Genomic DNA, 19128 nt, shown 5'->3' with positions numbered 1-19128 from the left:
CATTCTTTAAAGAAACTGATAGGAATGGATTTGTACCAACTCACAATTGCCATCATCCCCAATGGATAGGGGCTATTCCAAAGGGACAATACATGCAAATAAGGCGTAACTGTGACAACATTGAGGATTTTTTTCTCCAAGCAGAAGTACTTACCAACAGATTCCTTGAAAAAGGCTACCCATTGGAGACATTGATCAAAGCAAAGGATCAGTTTTCTCTAACGGATAGACAATCACTCTTGACCACCAAGCCAAAAACTGGATTCAAAGGAGAAGTAGCCTTTATATCAGGGTTTCATAGGCAATATAAACAAGTTGGGACAATTTTAAAAAAGTTTGGGCCTATTCTTTTAAAAGATAAGGACCTCCAATTAACATTACCCCCAAAACCTAGATTCATATACAGAAAGGCCCCAGGATTGCGAAATCTGATTGCCCCTAACGTCCCAGACCACCCCAAAAAACCATCTACCTTTCTTGATGGCTCAGGTTTTCACTATTGTACCAGGTCTAACTGCCAAAAGATTGGGTACAAACAATAAAATAAATCACTTCCATTCCTCAGTGACACAACAAAAATTCACTATAAAACCATTGATCACATGCAATTCCGACCATGTTACCTACATGCTGGAGTGTCCATGTTCACTCCAGTATGTGGGTAGAACCACACGCCAATTGAGGGTCAGGATTAATGAGCACCTTGCTAATATTAAAAAAGGTTTTTTAAACCATAGTGTGTCAAAACACTTTCGGTTTTTCCATAATAGTGACCCTACACTTTTAACATTTTTTAGTATTGATAAAATTTCTAAACATGAGAGGGACACACATGACGAGAGCGATCTCACAAAATGAAACCCAGTGGCTGTACAAATTGCGAAGTATGCAGCCATGGGGCATGAACATAGAGCTGGATTTAAATTGTTTTTTGGCTAATGATTAATTCCAGTTCTAGTTGCCTATTGTGGTGCCTATTATTTTCCTCATTTTTTTCTTTTATTTTTTATTGTTACAAAATAATTTTTATTTTTTCATATTTATTTTAATTTTTATTATATATTCTCTTTTTCCTAATTAAGTATATATTTTTTATCAATATTTTTATCATTCATGGTATAGGTTTTTATAATATCTGTTCAATTATTTAAGGAATAATACATTTTAATGATGCATATGTGTATTTTTGTTCAGATGTTGCCTATTGCTCTAGCTAGTTTAACCATTGTAAACTGGCACTGCAGCTGCCAATCATATCATTTTCCTTTCAACCAGTGTTTACCGACTTCATACTATAAAAACACATGCCCTCCAGTGACCAAGTACGCTTCCTGATGACGTAATAATGAAATGTACGTCGAGGCGGCACTTGGTCACGTTATTTCACGCAACTTTTGGTCCCTTTGGTTGTTCTGGGTAGGACGGTGAAATGCACGCCAGCTGCGGTGGATAGTTGCGAGGCACCATCCGACAAACAGTCACACTTGCAGCCCCAGTGCCGGGACAAGACACACGTCCATGTAAGCAGCCATTTGGCACATGCATTTTTTAATCTATTTATTAAAACAGGATTACACTATTTGGTTCCTTACTGTCTTTTCACATATCCCATCCATGTTTTCCCTGGAGGAGGGGTTTGCCTTTGTCCATAAGTCTCCATCATTGCAGCAAGCATTATCTTGCTAAAGATCATTCTGACTCGCTTTTTTTTTGTTTCAAAAGGTTTTTTATTGAGTGAACAAGAGGTCATAATACAGCGTTACATTGGTACATTTACATAAACATAGTACAAATGACATTTGAATTTAATACAATTTAGAGTAGAGTATAGAATCAATATGGTTATATACAATACCTAGGTTTTACGTAAATGCATATTCTCATCTAGTATCAAGGTATTCTTGTGGTGATTATTAAACTGAAATGTATCACGATGGCAAGGGAAGTGGGGAAAAAAAAGGGGGGGGTAAAGAGGGGGTGAGGAAGGTAGGCGAATAAGATTCAGTTACTATAGAATTTTCTTAGACCTTTCTATAAGGTTTGTGTTTACTGTCAATGGTTTCTGTTATTTAATAATAATTGCTTTGTAAGCCTGAGAGTTTTTGAATTCTATCCAATTATACCATGTTGAAGCAAAATTAGTTATTTTCTCCTGTGATATCCTTATGAGTTCTTCTATGTTTTCTATATTGTTGTTTATTCTCCGGAAGCATTCTTTTTTCAATGGAATAGTGTTCGAGTGCCAATGGTATGGGATACAATGTCTTGCTGCGTTTATCATAAACATAGATAGTGATTTTAGATATTGTCTTTTGGGGATTGAATTGTAGTATAGTAGGTATTGTGCTGGATCAAATCTTAATTTTTCTGAGGTGATTAATGTAATGGTTTCATGGACCGTTTTCCAGAAACTCTGGATTAACGGGCAAGACCACCATATGTGTAGCATCAAGCCTTCCTCATGTTTGCATCTCCAGCACCTGTCAGAGATCTGGGGAGAGAATGTATGCAATAGGGTGGGGGTTCTGTACCATCCAGTGATGATTTTAAAGCCGCACTCTTGAGTGGAAACATTTAGAGAACCTTTATGTGCATACATGTAAATTGTTTCCCAGTTCTCTTCTGACAGGTTTACATTAAGGTCTTGTTCCCACCTTGACACGACAGACTGGAGAACTCCATTTTACTCCCAAAAAGCGAGTTGTAGAGAATGGATATGATATGTCCTTGTGGGGTTTTTTTAGTACAAAGGTCTTCTAGTGTCGTAAGGGGTCTTGTCCAAAATTGGGTTGTCTCATTTCTAGTCAGAAAGTGTCTGATTTGTATATAATTCCATTGTGAGATCAGGATTGGGTCACTGTCTTTGTTTATTTCATCTCTTGATAGAAGTTTCCCATTTTTAAAGAAGTATTTGACCATTTCTTTATGTGGCCATGAATTAGTAAGACAATTTTTTTCTGTACCCAGGAGAAAATCTGGGTTGTTTCTTAGTGGTGTGAGAGAGCTAAGCCAAGGAAATGGGTTGTTCTTTTTAAAGGTGTTAAGAAAAATTTCTAGTGCAGGACCTACGAGGGGGTGAGATTTAATAGTTTTTGAGTGGTGTTTTGGACGTATCCATGGTAGGTAGTTTATTTGGTGGGAGAATTGTGTTTGTTCTAGTGTCACCCAGTCCTTAACTGTGTGGTGGATGTTCCAATCTACGATTCGTGTCAGAAGAGCTGCTTGGTGATATTTCCGTAGATCCGGAAGCGCTACCCCCCCCTTTAATTTTGGGGAAATTTAGTCTGGTAAATTTGACTCTAGGAGGTTTGCTCCTCCAAATAAAGGTAAAGCAAGCTTTGCAAAAGGAATGTAAAGAATGATGTTGGCAGTCTAATGGAAATTGTTTGCATGACATACAGAAATCGAGGTAGGATTGTCATCTTGATTAATGAAGCTCTACCAAACCAAGATACATTTAGTGAGTTCCATCTTTTTAGATCTTCTTGTGTTTCTTTTAGAATGGGTAAAAAATTAAGTTTAAAGAGGTCATTTAAATTTGTAGGGATTTCAATTCCAAGATATGTTATATTTTGTTTGGCCCACGAGAAGGGGAAGTTTTTTTTACAAAAGTCTACTGAACTTGGGGGTAATGTGATGTTAAGGGCGTTAGATTTTGAGTGGTTGATTTTTAAATTTGATATTAGTTGGAAGTGCTCTAGATCTTGGATAATATTGGATAGAGAGATATGGGGTTCTGAGAGGAAGAGAAGCATGTCATCAGCAAAAGCTGCAATTTTATACGTATGATTTTGGATTTCTATACCCTTAATGTCTGGGTTGGATCTGATGTTATTTAATAGTGGTTCTAATGTGAGGACGAACAATAATGGTGATAAGGGGCATCCCTGTCTTGTGCCGTTCCGTAGGCTGAAGGCGTCTGACAGATGGCCATTGACCCGAACTCGTGCTGTTGGATTTGAATAAAGTGCTTTGATGTATGATCTCATTTGAGGAATGATACCTATATGATTTAACACTGCATCAATGAAGTCCCAGGCCACTCTGTCAAACACCTTCTCGGCATGAAGGGATAGGAAGAATCCTTGTTTCTTTTTGGATGTTAACCAGTGGTTTATGTTTAATGCTTTAATTGTATTGTCGCATACTTCTCTTCCAGGGATAAAGCCCACTTGATCTAGGGAAATAAGGCAGGATAGCAAGAGTAGAAGTCTAATAGCTAATATTTTGGAATATATCTTTATGTCGACGTTAATTAGGAAAATTGGTATATAGTTAGTAACCTGGGTCGTATCTTTTCCTTCTTTGGGTATAACAGTTATATGTGCTTCTAGTAATTGTTTTGGGGGTTGTTGCTCAGAGTGTAGTGACTGAAATGTTTTCAAAAATCTTGGTTTCAGTATGTTGGTAAATGTTTTGTGATATTATAAGGGTAATCCATCTGGACCTGGGGCCTTACCTATTTTCATGTCTTTTAAAGCTTTATCGAATTCTAGGCCTGAGATAGGGGCCTCAAGTTCTTGGGCTGTATCTTCTGCTATTTGGGGTGGGCTATATTTCTCTAGGAATTCTTGAATATGCTTTGTTCTTTTGTCTTAGTTATGTGGGTATATTTGGGTTTGGTAGTAAAGTTCAAACTGTTTAGCAATCTCCTCATTCGAAGAATGTGGTATGCCTTGTTTGTCTCTTATTTGATGAATTATTGAGGCAACTTTCTTATCTTGAACTGCCTTCACTAGCAATCTTCCACTTTTGTTTCCCTGTTCATAGTATATCTTATGTCTTAAGATATATTGTCTTTTAGTTTTCATGCTCAACTCTTCTGATAGTAGAGTTCTTGCTTTGCTCCTTTAAACCAGGGCGGACATGGCCGCAACAAAAAGAAATGGAAAAAAAGGAAAACAAGAAGAGGAGGAAAAAGACACAAAAGAACCCAGTGGAAATCGCTACCAGTTACAGGGTGGGAAACCACAGAAAAATTAAATGTAGTCAACTTATCAGCATGTCCTTTGTCTGAGTCTGATGTCTCGCTTCTGTCAAAAGGTTTGAATTTTTGTCCGTCCAACCATTTTGATTTATTTGGGACTATTCTTGACGTCAATAAGCTGGCACGGACGCTTACACTACAGAAACATTACTTCACTGAACAGGAAGATGATTCATCGTCTCCACTATCGGACATAACATCAATTGGTGAGTCAATTGAGTTCTGACTTTTATCCAATAAATTCCAGAGGCAAAGATATGGATCTATACTAGAAACTGGTGGAGAGAGATCTTACTAGCCTAGCAAGAAACATACCTCATAACACTGTTTCAAATCTTAGCACTGATGAAAAAACGTCTCTTTGCAGCCTACAGAAAGATCCCTCCATAGTATTTAAAAATGCAGATAAAGGTGGAGCAGTGGTAGTTATGGATGCCTCAGCATACAGAAAAGAAGCTTTGGGACAACTATCAGACAACTATCAGACAAGGACACCTACGGTGAACTTAGGGGGGACCCTACTGATTCTTTTAGAAAGGAACTTTCATCCCTTTTAGACAGAGGTGTCTCTGCTGGGATTCTCTGAAGTAAAAATAAAGAAATGCTTATTCCGGAGTCCCTCATAATGCCTATATTTCACCATCTTCCTAAACTACACAAAGGACTCACTCCGTTAACAGGAAGACCCATTGTCACAGGCATCGGCTCTCTCAATGAGCGCTTGGGGCAATGGGTGGACCAATAACTGCAACCTTTGGTCATGGACCTTCCTGGATATCTCCGTGACACCAAACAATTACTAGCCAAGCTTGATACAATCATATAGGACGATGATTTTTGCTGGGTGTCATGTGAGGTTTCTAGCCTTTATTCCTCAATACCTCATATACTTGGTTTGCAAGCAGTATTTTATTTTCTTGCAGAGATCGGGGCAATTTTCTCCTGTCCTACAGGAGTTTATATAGATGTGTTTGGAATTTCTTTTGACTCACAATTTCTTTATGTTTGACGGGGCTACTACCTCCAAAGTTGTGGAGGTACATAGATGACCTCCTGTTCATCGTTTCCGATCCGCATATTGACCTGGAGAAATGGCTAGCTTATCTAAACGATAATGTGCTTAACCTGAGGTTTACCAGAAAAATTAATGCCAAAACCATAGTTACTTGATGTCAGGTTAACAGGGGAGGATGGCAGGATAGTTTCCAATTTGTATAGGAAGCCTAGTGAGGGTAACCCGCTCCTGCGGGCGGATTCTGGCCATCCGAGCCATACAGTAAGTAGCATTCCAGTGGGTCAATTTCTTAGACTTAAGAGGCTGTGTAGCAAACAAACTGATTTTGATCATGAATCTACACTTATGGCAGCGAGATTTGAGTGCAGAGGATACCCTAAATCGGTTATTAACAGAGGCCTTAGAATAGCCAGTCAGGTACCCAGGGGCAAACTCCTTGCTGATAAACCCTCCAGTTAGGATAAAAGGAATAATTCTAGTAAATCTAATCCTATTCCGACTTTTTCCACTCCCTATAGTGAAAAATTCAATAAAATCAAAAAGATTGTCATCAAGTACCTTCCGGTATTGAATCATGACCCTATATATTCCTGCATTCTTCATAAGGGTATCCGCACGGTTTCCAGAAGGCCCCCATCCCTGGGTAGTATTTTGTCACCCAGTCTTTTCTCAAGTGCCAGTACATCTAGTAATTGGCTAGCTACCCAGGGCACATATGGATGTGGGAGCCGTGGCTGTTCCTATTGTCCTTTCATCCAAAAGGGAGATACTATTATGTCTGCTTCCACAGGCAAAATTCATAAGATACGTTCTTTCATCAACTGTAACACACGGTATATCATGTATGTTATTACGTGCACTATATGTCGCGTGCAGTATGTTGGCAGAACTACACTTAGATTAAAAGATATCCTTTATGATCATCTTTATGATATCGAAAAAAACCATGCCACCAATGTAGCGCGACATTGGAATATCAATTATCAGAAAGACACAAAGAGCCTTATTATCCAGGGGATTGAAAAGATTAAAAAAAACACCTATAGGAGGGGATAAGTTCAATATCCTGTGCAAACAGGAAGTCAAATGGATTTTTATTTTGAATACCAGGCAACCCTCAGGACTAAATTTTGAGTGGGACGTGTCACATTTTTATCAATAAAGCTATAGAATTTCTATTCTATTTTACTCTTTGCTTTACGCCCTCTGATGCGCTGTGCAGTCTTTGTCCAGCCCACTATAGGTGTATGAGAGGTGTTTTCCCACTCCCACCATTTAACTCAATTTATATCAACTTTGTAATAAATGGAGAGTCTGCCCCCTTTTTGTGGGGTTGTACTATCCAAACATATTTAATGCTACACAGTTATCATAATATACTGCTTCTAGGATCAGCAGAACTATCAGGTTCCGCTATCCCCTGTTTAGTTATTTCATCATTATATTTTTTCTACTTAAATTTGGCCACTACGGATCAACTAGATCCAATTTTCACAAGTAGCTTTCTCATAGTAACATTGTTGGTTCCTCGTAACACACTAGTTACGGTACACCCGAACTAGCAATTTTGACGATTGCAACAGATGGAGTGAGACTCTGTCTTCGTTGGCAAATTTCGCTCTTGATTTTAAAAATATCAAAATTAGTAATCATATAATTTTTACTACTAGTATCATAGTGATCATAGAGTAGCTCTAATATGATTATTTTTCTTTTCATCATTTTGCCTAATAATTTAAGTGACATTTTATCTCCCACAATATACACACATGTATTGGACGTGACTTTATGATTTATTTATGATTTATTTTTTATAATTTTTCAATAATGTAATGGTTTACTTTATATAGGGCTATATAGTCTAAATATATGCTACAATGATTATGCACTTTCGTTTGATTCAATGAGCCAATAAGGTTCTTTGTTCAGGCATGTTATTTTAATTTATTTTATTTTATTTCATTATAACTGACAAGTGGAACATAGCATTCACATTTAAATCTAATATTTAATACCTGCTTTCATGAACGGTCTTTTTTATATCAGTATCGTTCGCTTTTTGTAGCTCATTGAATATTTTATACCTACATTATCTCATATTCAAACAATTTAGTTGATAACAATAGATGGAGTAAGTTTCTATGTTTATGACACTTTTCATGGCACCCCCCATCTCTTAGTCCAGATAATCCATAATGAAAACGCTTACTCTTTCGCTATCTACACCATAGCGATCGCAGTATAGTCTCATTGGGTCCCTTTGGTTTTTTATCCCGTTTGCAGCAGCTCAAGTGAGACTTCACGTCCCAGTATATATATATTTATTTTCTCCTCATTTTTTCTTAAAATTTTCTTCAATTATTTCCTTATTTTTGCCTCTGATGCTCTTTCTTAGTCCTTCTACCAGGTTATTTGTTCAATTGTTATCTGTATTTATTATATCATTGCAGTATTATCATAGGCGTGCACAGCCTATTGCATTAGGGTGTGCCCCCCAAAACTCAAACACACATGCGTGTGTATAATATATATATATATATATATATATATATATATATATATATATATATACACACACACATACTGTATATACACACACACACAGACACTCACTCATGTACATAAAACCACCCATTTATGTGCCTGCCTGACCCAAGTGCCTTTGTTCAACTTTTTATTAAAAAATAATAAATGCATAGAGGTTTACGCTTTTAACTTCTGCTAGCGGCTGAAGAAAGGGTTAAAACCGGCCATGTTGCGGCGCTGCCGAAGCACTTTGCAGGCGCTTCGCCAGCACTGCCAATTCATTCCAATGGGCATTGGGCGGTTTAGAAGCAGTGTATACAGCGCTACCACACCACCCCAAAGATGCTGCTTGCAGGACCTTTCCTAACGTACTGCAAGCACACCGCCCCTGTGTGAAAGCACTCAGGCTTTCACACTGAGGAGGCAGTTTTCAGGCACTTTACAGGTGCTATTTTTAGCACTAAAACGCCTGAAAAATACCCCAGTGTGAAAGAGGTCTTAAAGCGGAGGTCCACCCTAAAGTGGAACTTCCGCTCATCTGATTCCCCCCCCTCCAGTGCCACAATCAATGGCGTCCCTAGGGGGGGCCAGAGGGGGCCCTGACCCCCCCAACATTATGCTGTGCCCCACCATGTGCCCCCCCAATAAAATAAAAAAATGTTTTTCTTTTTTTTTTTACAAAAAATCAATGTCTAAGAGGGAGAGAGTCCCCAGTCAGCTCCTGTGGGTGATTCCTCCCCCCTCCCTCTGCTCACTGACACTGCATAATGCGAGCGCTCACACAACCATGGCCACCCGATCTGCTCCTTCCCCTGCATCCTCATTGGCAGGGTGAAGAGCGAGTTGCAGGAAGGACTCCACCAGGACTCTCAGTTAATGAAAAAAAAGACTGATTTCTCAGACCAGCGCTGTCAATAGCAGGGGCAGGACAGCAAGAGGAGGCTGGGGAACCCCACAGTGGCAGAACACCAGGGCCCGGTGGCAAGACAACCTTTGCAACCCTGATAGTTCTCCCACTGCTTTGGATCCTTATATTTTCTTGGTATGCTGGTGACATATATCTCTTGTTTTCTGCCACCCTGGGGGGCCCCAATACAGTAGGAAGGGAACCCACTGCAGAACATGTGAAAGGGCCATTGTGGGGTCGTAGTAAAGGGCCCCAGGAGATATATATATATATATATATATATATATATATATATATATATATATATATATATATATATAATTGCATTTTATAGTTGTCTCCCTACTTTTGTCCCTGTCCCCCCATGTGCCCCCCCTAAATATGAAAGCTGGAGACACCACTGGCCACAATTGGCACCTTTCAGGGGGGAGGGGGGGGTGCAGATACCTGTATAATCTGCACCCCCTTCCGAGAATAGCTAGCCGCAGATGTCTGCCCCCTCCCCCCCCCCGTTGTGTTCTGGGAAACACACAGTTCCCACAACACAATAGGGACCAGTGAAGAAGCGCAGCGCGACTTGCGCATTCGCAGTAGGGAACCGGGCAGTAAAGCCGCAACGCTTCACTTCCTGATTCCCTGACCGAGGATGGCGGTGGGGGCAGCCGAGAACCGAGTGATTGCTCGTCATCTGCTGCCCACATCGCGGGCACCCTGGACAGGTAAGTGTCAATTTATTAAAAGTCAGCAGCTGCAGTATTTGTAGCTGCTGGCTTTTAATATTTTTTTTTTAAGGTGGACCTCCTCTTTAAGTTACTGGCTGTGGTCACACTCCAGCCTCCCTATCATACCATACAGGGTTAATGTCCCTCTATGGTATGTGATGATGTCACGGCTTTGGGGTGAAGGAAGAGAAATTAGAATCAGGTAAGTGAAAGAGGTTACCCCCCCTCCCCCACCCCCCACACACTGCAGGGATGGACTTTTTTACCGTTCTGGAGTTGGGCTGTATTATTATGATAAGAGTTTTTGATAGGTTAGGAATTCCTGGGACTTCTGAGGTGCTACATAGATGTATTCCATACACACACACACTATATGTTATTAAAAAAAAAATCATTTTAACAGGATATAATGTGTATGTGGAATACATTTATGTAACACCTCAGAAGTTCCAGGAATTCCTAACCTGTTCAAGAATGTTACTTTCTCTTTCAGTAAACCTGTCCTGCAAAGTGCAGGGCAGGTTTACAGCATAGACTTGTATAGTGGAAAAGGCAGAGAAGGTCAGCTCTCACAGGTAAAAGGCTCCTATCTGACCTCTGAGCTCTTCCATCATCCCCAGGGAGAGCTGTGCTGTGTGCTGGACAGGAGGAAAGTGATCGAGGGTGCACTCTGTGATGATCTCTTCCTGCTCCTTCCACTTGTACTGGAGGCTGGATCTGTGAAAGCCCCGACTCAGCCAGACAGGAACCCGAGGAGAGAGACAGTTTTCATGAAAATGCGGCATCAGAGAGGAGTTTGGCAAGCTGTCTTCTGGCGCACAGGGGATAGGATGGAGGGTAACTCCTGTGAGGACTGCAGCCACAGCTGTAAAGTAAGCAGTCAGGTAGTATCCGATGCTCTCTGAAGTTCACATGCTTCATCTCTGACAGCAGACGGCGGAGTGATATTCAGCTGATAGGGATGCTGTAGCCGGAACTACAGAGTCAGCATCGGAAAATGCGCATGACTGACTGATTACTCCGCAGCCAGTGGCTGCAGTTCCCACAGAAGTTGTACACATCCATGACAAATAGTCCCACTTGCAGCAGTGTCAATTAGAAAAAAAGAATTCTCACACATTTTGGCAGAAAAAAAGCCCTGGGGTGTGTTGGATGTGCCTGGGCATTAGGGTGTGCCCAGGCACACCTGGCACACCCTGTGCGCACGCCTATGAGTATTATGATATATTATATGAGTTGTGGTTTAGGGCTTTACCTTCACATTTACACTTTCATGCGCTTGTGTGGTTGCCCATACTCTACTACAAGATACTCAATTTTTTATTACATTTTTACGATGTGACATTTTTGAATGATCTAATTCTGTCAATCGTTAATTGGATTCTCCTTTTTGATATTTTTTACAGAGACAACCCTTCAGCGCACCATAGTGTCTCACATGAGTTTGTCACAGATGCAATATCCTTTGTTCCACATAGTATTCTGCAAAATTCCTTTTATATTCATTTACATATACATAAGCATTTGTCATTTTGTAACTATTTTGTATTGCCCTTGGTTACATAAGGATTTCTTGCACTCTGCAAACAACTGTGCATTCCCAGGATTTTTCGTATTTTTTGTATTTTTTACATTAATAATGGCTTTTAATTCAATCTAATTTTTATTAACATACTCTATTTTCTGGGTCTGTGAAGGTTAATGGTGCAATGGGTGTGATGTTTCTTATTCTAATTCTGAGTTTTCTTGTCAGGTGCTTTATGTTTTCAAATCACTTCCCCTTTATATGTACACAGTTGACAACTTCCAATTTAGCTATGAGTAAGCATTAGGGATGAGCTTCGTGTTCGAGTCGAACCCATGTTCGACTCGAACATCGTCTGTTCGACCTTTCGTCGCATTGCGAACGATATGGGCCGTTTGCGCCAAATTCGTGTGGCGCGTCACGGCCCATAATTCACTGTGGCATCACAGTGCATTGCTGGCTGATGATTGGCCAAGCATGCACTATGACCCACATGCTTGGCCAATCACAGCGCCTTCAGTAGAGAGAGCTGTAATTGGCCAAAGCCAGGGTGGCTTTGGCCAATTATGGCTCAGGGGGTTTAGAACACGCCCCACACTATATAAGGCCGCCTGCACGGCGGCCCTGTGTAGTGTGTTCCGGCGTGCTTAGAGAGAGAGACAGTGTCATTTCATTTGAGTTAGCTAGATTAGGCAGGACAGTCAGTGAGTTAACTGCACTTACAGTGTATTGTGTGTGTGTGTATATATATATATATATATATATATATATATATATATATATATATATATATATGCATCCCAGGTGTTGTGTGTGTGTGTATATATATATATATATATATATATATATATATATATATATATATATACACTGTATTCAGTTTAGCTAGATCCGTTCCTGTTATCTTCCTACTGACAAGCAGGCTTGTCTTGTTACAGTATTTACAGCTACCTGAAGAAAATTGCTGGTGTTCTTTTGATCCTTTTAGTACCACAGTCAGGCAGCTAGACTATTTACAGTTAGTGTACTGCGTCCTCCTCACAGTGTTCAGTTAAAGCTACAAGTTAGTTTAGTGTGACCTCTGCACAGTGTTCAGCTAAAGCTACAAGTTAGGGTAGTGCGTCCTCCTCACAGTGTTCAGCTAAAGCTACAAGTTAGTTTAGTGTGACCTCTGCACAGTGTTCAGCTAAAGCTACAAGTTGGTGTAGTGCGTCCTCCTCACAGTGTTCAGCTAAAACTACAAGTTAGTGTAGTGCGACCTCTGCACAGTGTTCAGCTAAAGCTACAAGTTAGTGTAGTGCATCCTCTGAACAGTGTTCAGCTAAAACTACAAGTTAGTGTAGTGCGACCTCTGCACAGTGCTCAGCTAAAGCTACAAGTTAGTGTAGTGCGTCCTCTGAACAGTGTTCATCTAAAACTACAAGTTAGTGTAGTGCGACCTCTGCGCAGTGTTCAGCTAAAGCTACAAGTTAGTGTAGTGCGTCCTCCTCACAGTGTTCAGCTAAAACTACAAGTTAGTGTAGTGCGACCTCTGCACAGTGTTCAGCTAAAGCTACAAGTTAGTGTAGTGCATCCTCTGAACAGTGTTCAGCTAAAACTACAAGTTAGTGTAGTGCGACCTCTGCACAGTGTTCAGCTAAAGCTACAAGTTAGTGTAGTGCGTCCTCTGAACAGTGTTCAGCTAAAACTACAAGTTAGTGTAGTGCAATCTCTGCACAGTGTTCAGCTAAAGCTACAAGTTAGTGTAGTGCATCCTCCTCACAGTGTTCAGCTAAAACTACAAGTTAGTTTTTTGCGAGCTCTGCACAGTGTTCAGCTAAAGCTACCTGTAGAAGGTTGGTGGTGTTTTCCTGATCCTATCACTACCGCAGGCAGCTAAATAAGCTAAAAGTTAGTTTTTTGCGAGCTCTGCACAGTGTTCACCTAAAGCTACCTGTTGAAGGTTGGTGGTGTTTTCCTGATCCTATCAGTACCGCAGGCAGCTAAATAAGCTACAAGTTAGTTTTTGCGAACTCTGCACAGTGTTCAGCTAAAACTACAAGTTCGTGTAGTACGAGCTCTGCACAGTGTTCAAGGAAAGCTACCTGTAGAAGGTTGGTGGTGTTTTCCTGATCCTATCACTACCGCAGGCAGCTAAATAAGCTACAAGTTCGTTTTTTGCGAGCTCTGCACAGTGTTCACCTAAAGCTACCTGTAGAAGGTTGGTGGTGTTTTCCTGATCCTATCACTACCGCAGGCAGCTAAATAAGCTACAAGTTAGTTTTTTGCAAGCTCTGCACAGTGTTCAGCTAAAGCTACCTGTAGAAGGTTGGTGTTTTCCTGATCCTATCACTACCGCAGGCAGCTAAATAAGCTACAAGTTAGTTTTTTGCGAGCTCTGCACAGTGTTCACCTAAAGCTATCTGTTGAAGGTTGGTGGTGTTTTCCTTATCCTATCAGTACCGCAGGCAGCTAAATAAGCTACAAGTTAGTTTTTTGCGAGGTCTGCACAGTGTTCAGCTAAAACTACAAGTTAGTGTAGTACGAGCTCTGCACAGTGTTCAAGGAAAGCTACCTGTAGAAGGTTGGTGGTCTTTTCTTGATCCTATCACTAACGCAGGCAGCTAAATAAGCTACAAGTTCATTTTTTGCGAGCTCTGCACAGTGTTCACCTAAAGCTACCCGTAGAAGGTTGGTGGTGTTTTCCTGATCCTATCACTACTGCAGGCAGCTAAATAAGCTACAAGTTATTTTTTTGCGAGCTCTGCACAGTGTTCACCTAAAGCTACCTGTAGAAGGTTGGTGGTGTTTTCCTGATCCTATCACTACCGCAGGCAGCTAAATAAGCTACAAGTTAGTTTTTTACGAGCTCTGCACAGTGTTCAGCTAAAGCTACCTGTAGAAGGTTGGTGGTATTCTCATACTACAGGCAGACAGTTGATTTTGCTAGCTGCAGTTTCAGTATATATATATATATATATATATATATATATATATATATATATATCCCAGCTTAGTGCAGCTACAGGCCATTAGTATGTCTGGAAGGCCAACAAGGAGAGGCAGACAGTCACAAGCCAATAAAAGAGGGCAAGCAGGCTCTGTGTCTAGAGGCAACAGTGCTGGTCGTGGAGACGGTGCATCCTCATCAGCACGTGGCCGTGGGACACACTTGGCCTTTTTTTCGGCAGCTGGCCGTGTTGAGCACTTCAACTGCTGCCTTTTCAGTTGGTAGACTCTGCCCCCTTCCGTGAGTTTGTGGAATGTGCGGTTCCTCAGTGGCAGGTACCCAAACGCCACTTTTTCTCAGGAAGGCGATTCCGGCTCTCTACCGGCATGTGGAAGGCAATGTCCATGCCTCGCTGGACAGGGCAGTCAGCGGTAAGGTGCAGCAGGCATGGACAGGGACATTACCTAAGTTTCACCGCGCATTGGGTGACTCTGCTGGTAGCTGGGAAGGATGCAGGACAAGGTGCAGTAGTGTTGGAGGTTATTCCGCCACCACGCCTCCAAAATGCCACTACTAATAATTGTGACACACCTCTCTCCTCCACCCCCTCCTCTTCTTCTTTCTCCATGGCCTCTTCCTGTACTTTGTCCTTGGAACCAACGGTGCTCCGTAGCCGTTCAAGGGGCTACGCAAGTATGCATGCCAAAAGATGCCATGCGGTGCTTGAGCTGGTGTGCTTGGGGGACAGGAGCCACACTGGGGCAGAGGTTCTGTCAGCTCTGCAGGGGCAGGTTCAGAGGTGGTTGACGCCACGCCAACTTAAGGCAGGAATGGTGGTTTGCGACAATGGCACCAACCTCCTCTCTGCCCTCCGACAGGGACAAATGACCCATGTGCCCTGTTTGGCTCACATCCTTAACTTGGTGGTGCAGCGGTTCTTGGGCAGGTACCCAGGCTTACAGGATGTCCTGAGGCAGGCCAGGAAAGTCATTGCATTTCTGCCAGTCATATAATGCCAGTGCTCGGCTGGCAGACCTCCAAAAGGAGTTTAACCTGCCCAAGAACCGCCTAATCTGTGACATGCCCACCAGGTGGAACTCAACGTTGGCCATGCTGCAGCGGCTGCACACACAGCAGAGGGCCATCAATGACTACCTGTGCGACTATGGCACCAGGACAGGGTCAGGGGAGCTTGGTTTTTTTCCCCACGCCAGTGGGCCATGATCAGGGATGCATGCACTGTCCTGTCACCATTTGAGGAGGCCACGAGGATGGTGAGCAGTGACAGTGCATGCATCAATGACACTGTCCCCCTTGTCCACCTGTTGGAGTGCACGCTGCGTGGAATAATGGACAGGGCACTTGAGGCAGAACAGAGGCAGGAAGAGGAGGACTTCCTTAGCTCTCAAGGCCCCCTTTATCCAGACAGTGTTCCTGCGTGCCCGCCGATCACACAGGAAGAGGAGGAGGAGGAGGATTGTGTCAGTATGGAGGTGGAGCCTGGCACTCAGCATCAGCAGCAGTCTTTAAAGCAGTGGTTCTCAACTCCTGTCCTCAGGACCCACTAACAGGCCAGATTTTAAGTATTACCTTGGGGAGATGAAGACTAGAATACTGCAATCACTGAGTAGCAAATGATATCACATGTGGTGTGTTTCAGTTATCTTGCAAACCTGGACTGTTGGTGGGTCCTGAGGACAGGAGTTGAGAACCACTGCTTTAAGGGATCAGTCCCAAGAAACACATGGACTTGTACGTGGCTGGGAGGAGGTGGCTGCGGACCATGTCGTCCTTAGTGACCCAGAGGACTCCAGACCGAATGCCTCAGCAAACCTACGCTGCATGGCCTCCCTGATCCTGCAAAGCCTGCGTAAGGATCCTCGTATTGTGGTATCAAGGAGAAAGACCAATACTGTCTGGCAACCCTCCTTGATCCACGTTACAAGGGTAAGGTTGCGGACCTTATCTTGCCGACGCAGAGGGAGCAGAGGATGAAACATCTTCGGGAGGCCTTGCAGAAAGGTCTGTGCAACGCGTTCCCAGAGACTGGGAGGTTACAAACTCCTGTTTCTGGACAATGTGTTGCTAAGGCTTTGGTCAGTCAAAGAAGGAGCGGTGGAGAAGGTGGCCGTCTGACCAATGCGTTCAGACAATTTTTTAGTCCGCAGCCCCAAGGTATGATCGGTTCCAGCAACCATCACCAGCGTCTGTTTTACATGGTGCAGGAATACCTAGGGGCAAGGTCTGACTTGGACACCTTTCCCACCGAAAATCCTCTGGGTTACTGGGTCTTGAGGATGGATTACTGGCCAGAGCTTGCACAGTATGCAATTGAGTTACTGGCCTGTCCTGCATCCAGCGTTCTTTCGGAATGCACATTCAGTGCTGCTGGAGGTTTTGTAACCGATCACAGGGTGCGTCTGTCCACCGACTCGGTCGATCGACTGACCTTCATAAAAATGAATCAGTCTTGGATCACCACCAGCTACCAAGCACCTGATGCTGATATAACCGAATAATTTTTTTTGAAATCTCAGATCCCTTTAAAGACTGCCTATGCTGATGCTGAGTGACTAACCTGAGTAATTATCCTCTTCATCCTCAATGATCACGCTGATAGCTTGTAAGAACATTTTTGGTTCTGGGCGCCGCCACCAGTGCCTAAGGCCCAATTTTTCAGCCCCTGTTTAACAGGGGCGTGTAATTACAATTTTTGATGCAATACTTTGCAGCAGGGCTCGTTCCTGCGTTCCAACTAGAGTAATTGTGAGGGGTTGCAGTGTTGTGGCACCAGCACTAGTGCCTAAGGCCTAATTTTTCAGCCCCTGTTTAACAGGGGCGTGTAATTACAATTTTTGATGCAATACTTTGCAGCAGGGCTTGTTTCTGCGTTCCAACTAGAGTATCTGTGAGGGGTTGCAGTGTTGTGGCACCAGCACCAGTGCCTAAGGCCCAATTTTTCAGCCCCTGTTCAACAGGGGCATGTAATTACAATTCTTGATCTAATATTTCACAGCACAGCCCGTTTCTGCGCCCACCAAGAGCGAGTGGGGACTTACAGTGTTGTGGCACCAGCACCACCACCACCACCAAAAGTACCAATTTTTCAGCCCCTGTTCAACAGGGGCATGTAATTACAATTATTGATCTAATATTTCACAGCAGGGCCCTGTGAGGGCTTACAGTGTTGTGGCCACAACAACACCTAAGGCCCAAATTTCTGCTGAGTATATAGGGCAGCCCCCTACTTTCAAACATCCAACTTACAAGCGAATCCTACTTGCAAACGGAAGGAGACAACAGGAAGTGAGATGAAATCTACCCCTAGGAAGGGAAATTCTCTCCTGTAAGAGTTAATATGGGAAAAACATTTCTCCTTTCCACTGATGCTTTATCACCAATCCTTGTTTCACAAAAAAACCCAAATTTTCAAAAAACATTTGTCATTGGGACAAAAAGTGAGGTGAAATCTTCTGAAGAGGAGCACAGACAGCAAAACAAATGTCACAGGGGTGATAACCCTTCCCTATGTTTTCCAAAAAGCTTAAAATAGATTTTTTGGCTGGAGCTAAACACGTTAAAAATGTACCAGTTCAAAATTACAAACGGATTCTACTTAACAAAAACCTACAGTCCCTGTCTTGTTTGCACCGCCTGTATACTGCTGTTCAGAGTATATAGGGCCTGGTGGCCCCACGCCTTTCCTTTTTCTAATTTAGGTGTGGGGTTCCCCTTAATATCCATACAAGACCCAAAGGGCCTGGTAATGGTCTGGGGGGTACCCATGCTGTTTGTCTCACTGATTTTCATCCATATTGCCAGGACCCGACATTACATTAAAGCCGCAAGCAGTTTTAAATGACTTTTTTTCCTTTAAAAATGACATTTTGTGCAGGGACTGTTCTAAGCCCGGGAAACACGTGCCACTTTACAGGCATACTATAGACACCCCCCAGGTACGATATTTAAAGGAATATTTCACTTTTTTTTTTAACTTTAAGCATCATTAAAATCACTGCTCCCGAAAAAAACGGCCGTTTTTAAAAGTTTTTTATTTTCGGTCCGTTCGCAGGTTCTGATGCGAACCGAACTGGGGGGTGTTCGGCTCATCCCTAGTAAGCATCAGTAGATGTGAAACGTGTTAGCTGCTGTCCTGTATATCCACCTCTGATGTGACCTGTTTTGGATTTTAATTCCTTTTTGTTACAATAAAGGTGCTTTCTTTTTCACTGAGTGCGTCCGTCCAGAATTGTTCTTCCTTCCCCAGAGTTCTTGCTTTTGTTAGTTCTTCAAATGTAGAGAGTGCAACAGTTCTTTTGTGTGTTATTTCTAGTTATGAATTTGGTCCATTAACCACTAGGCGTCCACGCTACAGCCGAAAGACGGCTACAACGCGGACTCCAATTGCTGGGAGGCCGCCCCTGGACATCCTCCTGTTTACTTCCGCGATGCTCGCTCCCGCGAGCGCGCATCGGGGAAATTCTGCGATGGCCGTGTCCCTTGGACACAGCCAGTCA

Source organism: Aquarana catesbeiana, linkage group LG05 (genome assembly GCF_042186555.1).
Source record: "Aquarana catesbeiana isolate 2022-GZ linkage group LG05, ASM4218655v1, whole genome shotgun sequence".
NCBI lineage: Eukaryota > Metazoa > Chordata > Amphibia > Anura > Ranidae > Aquarana > Aquarana catesbeiana.
The sequence above is the reverse complement of the archived record's forward strand: the minus strand, read 5'-3'. Positions refer to the sequence as shown.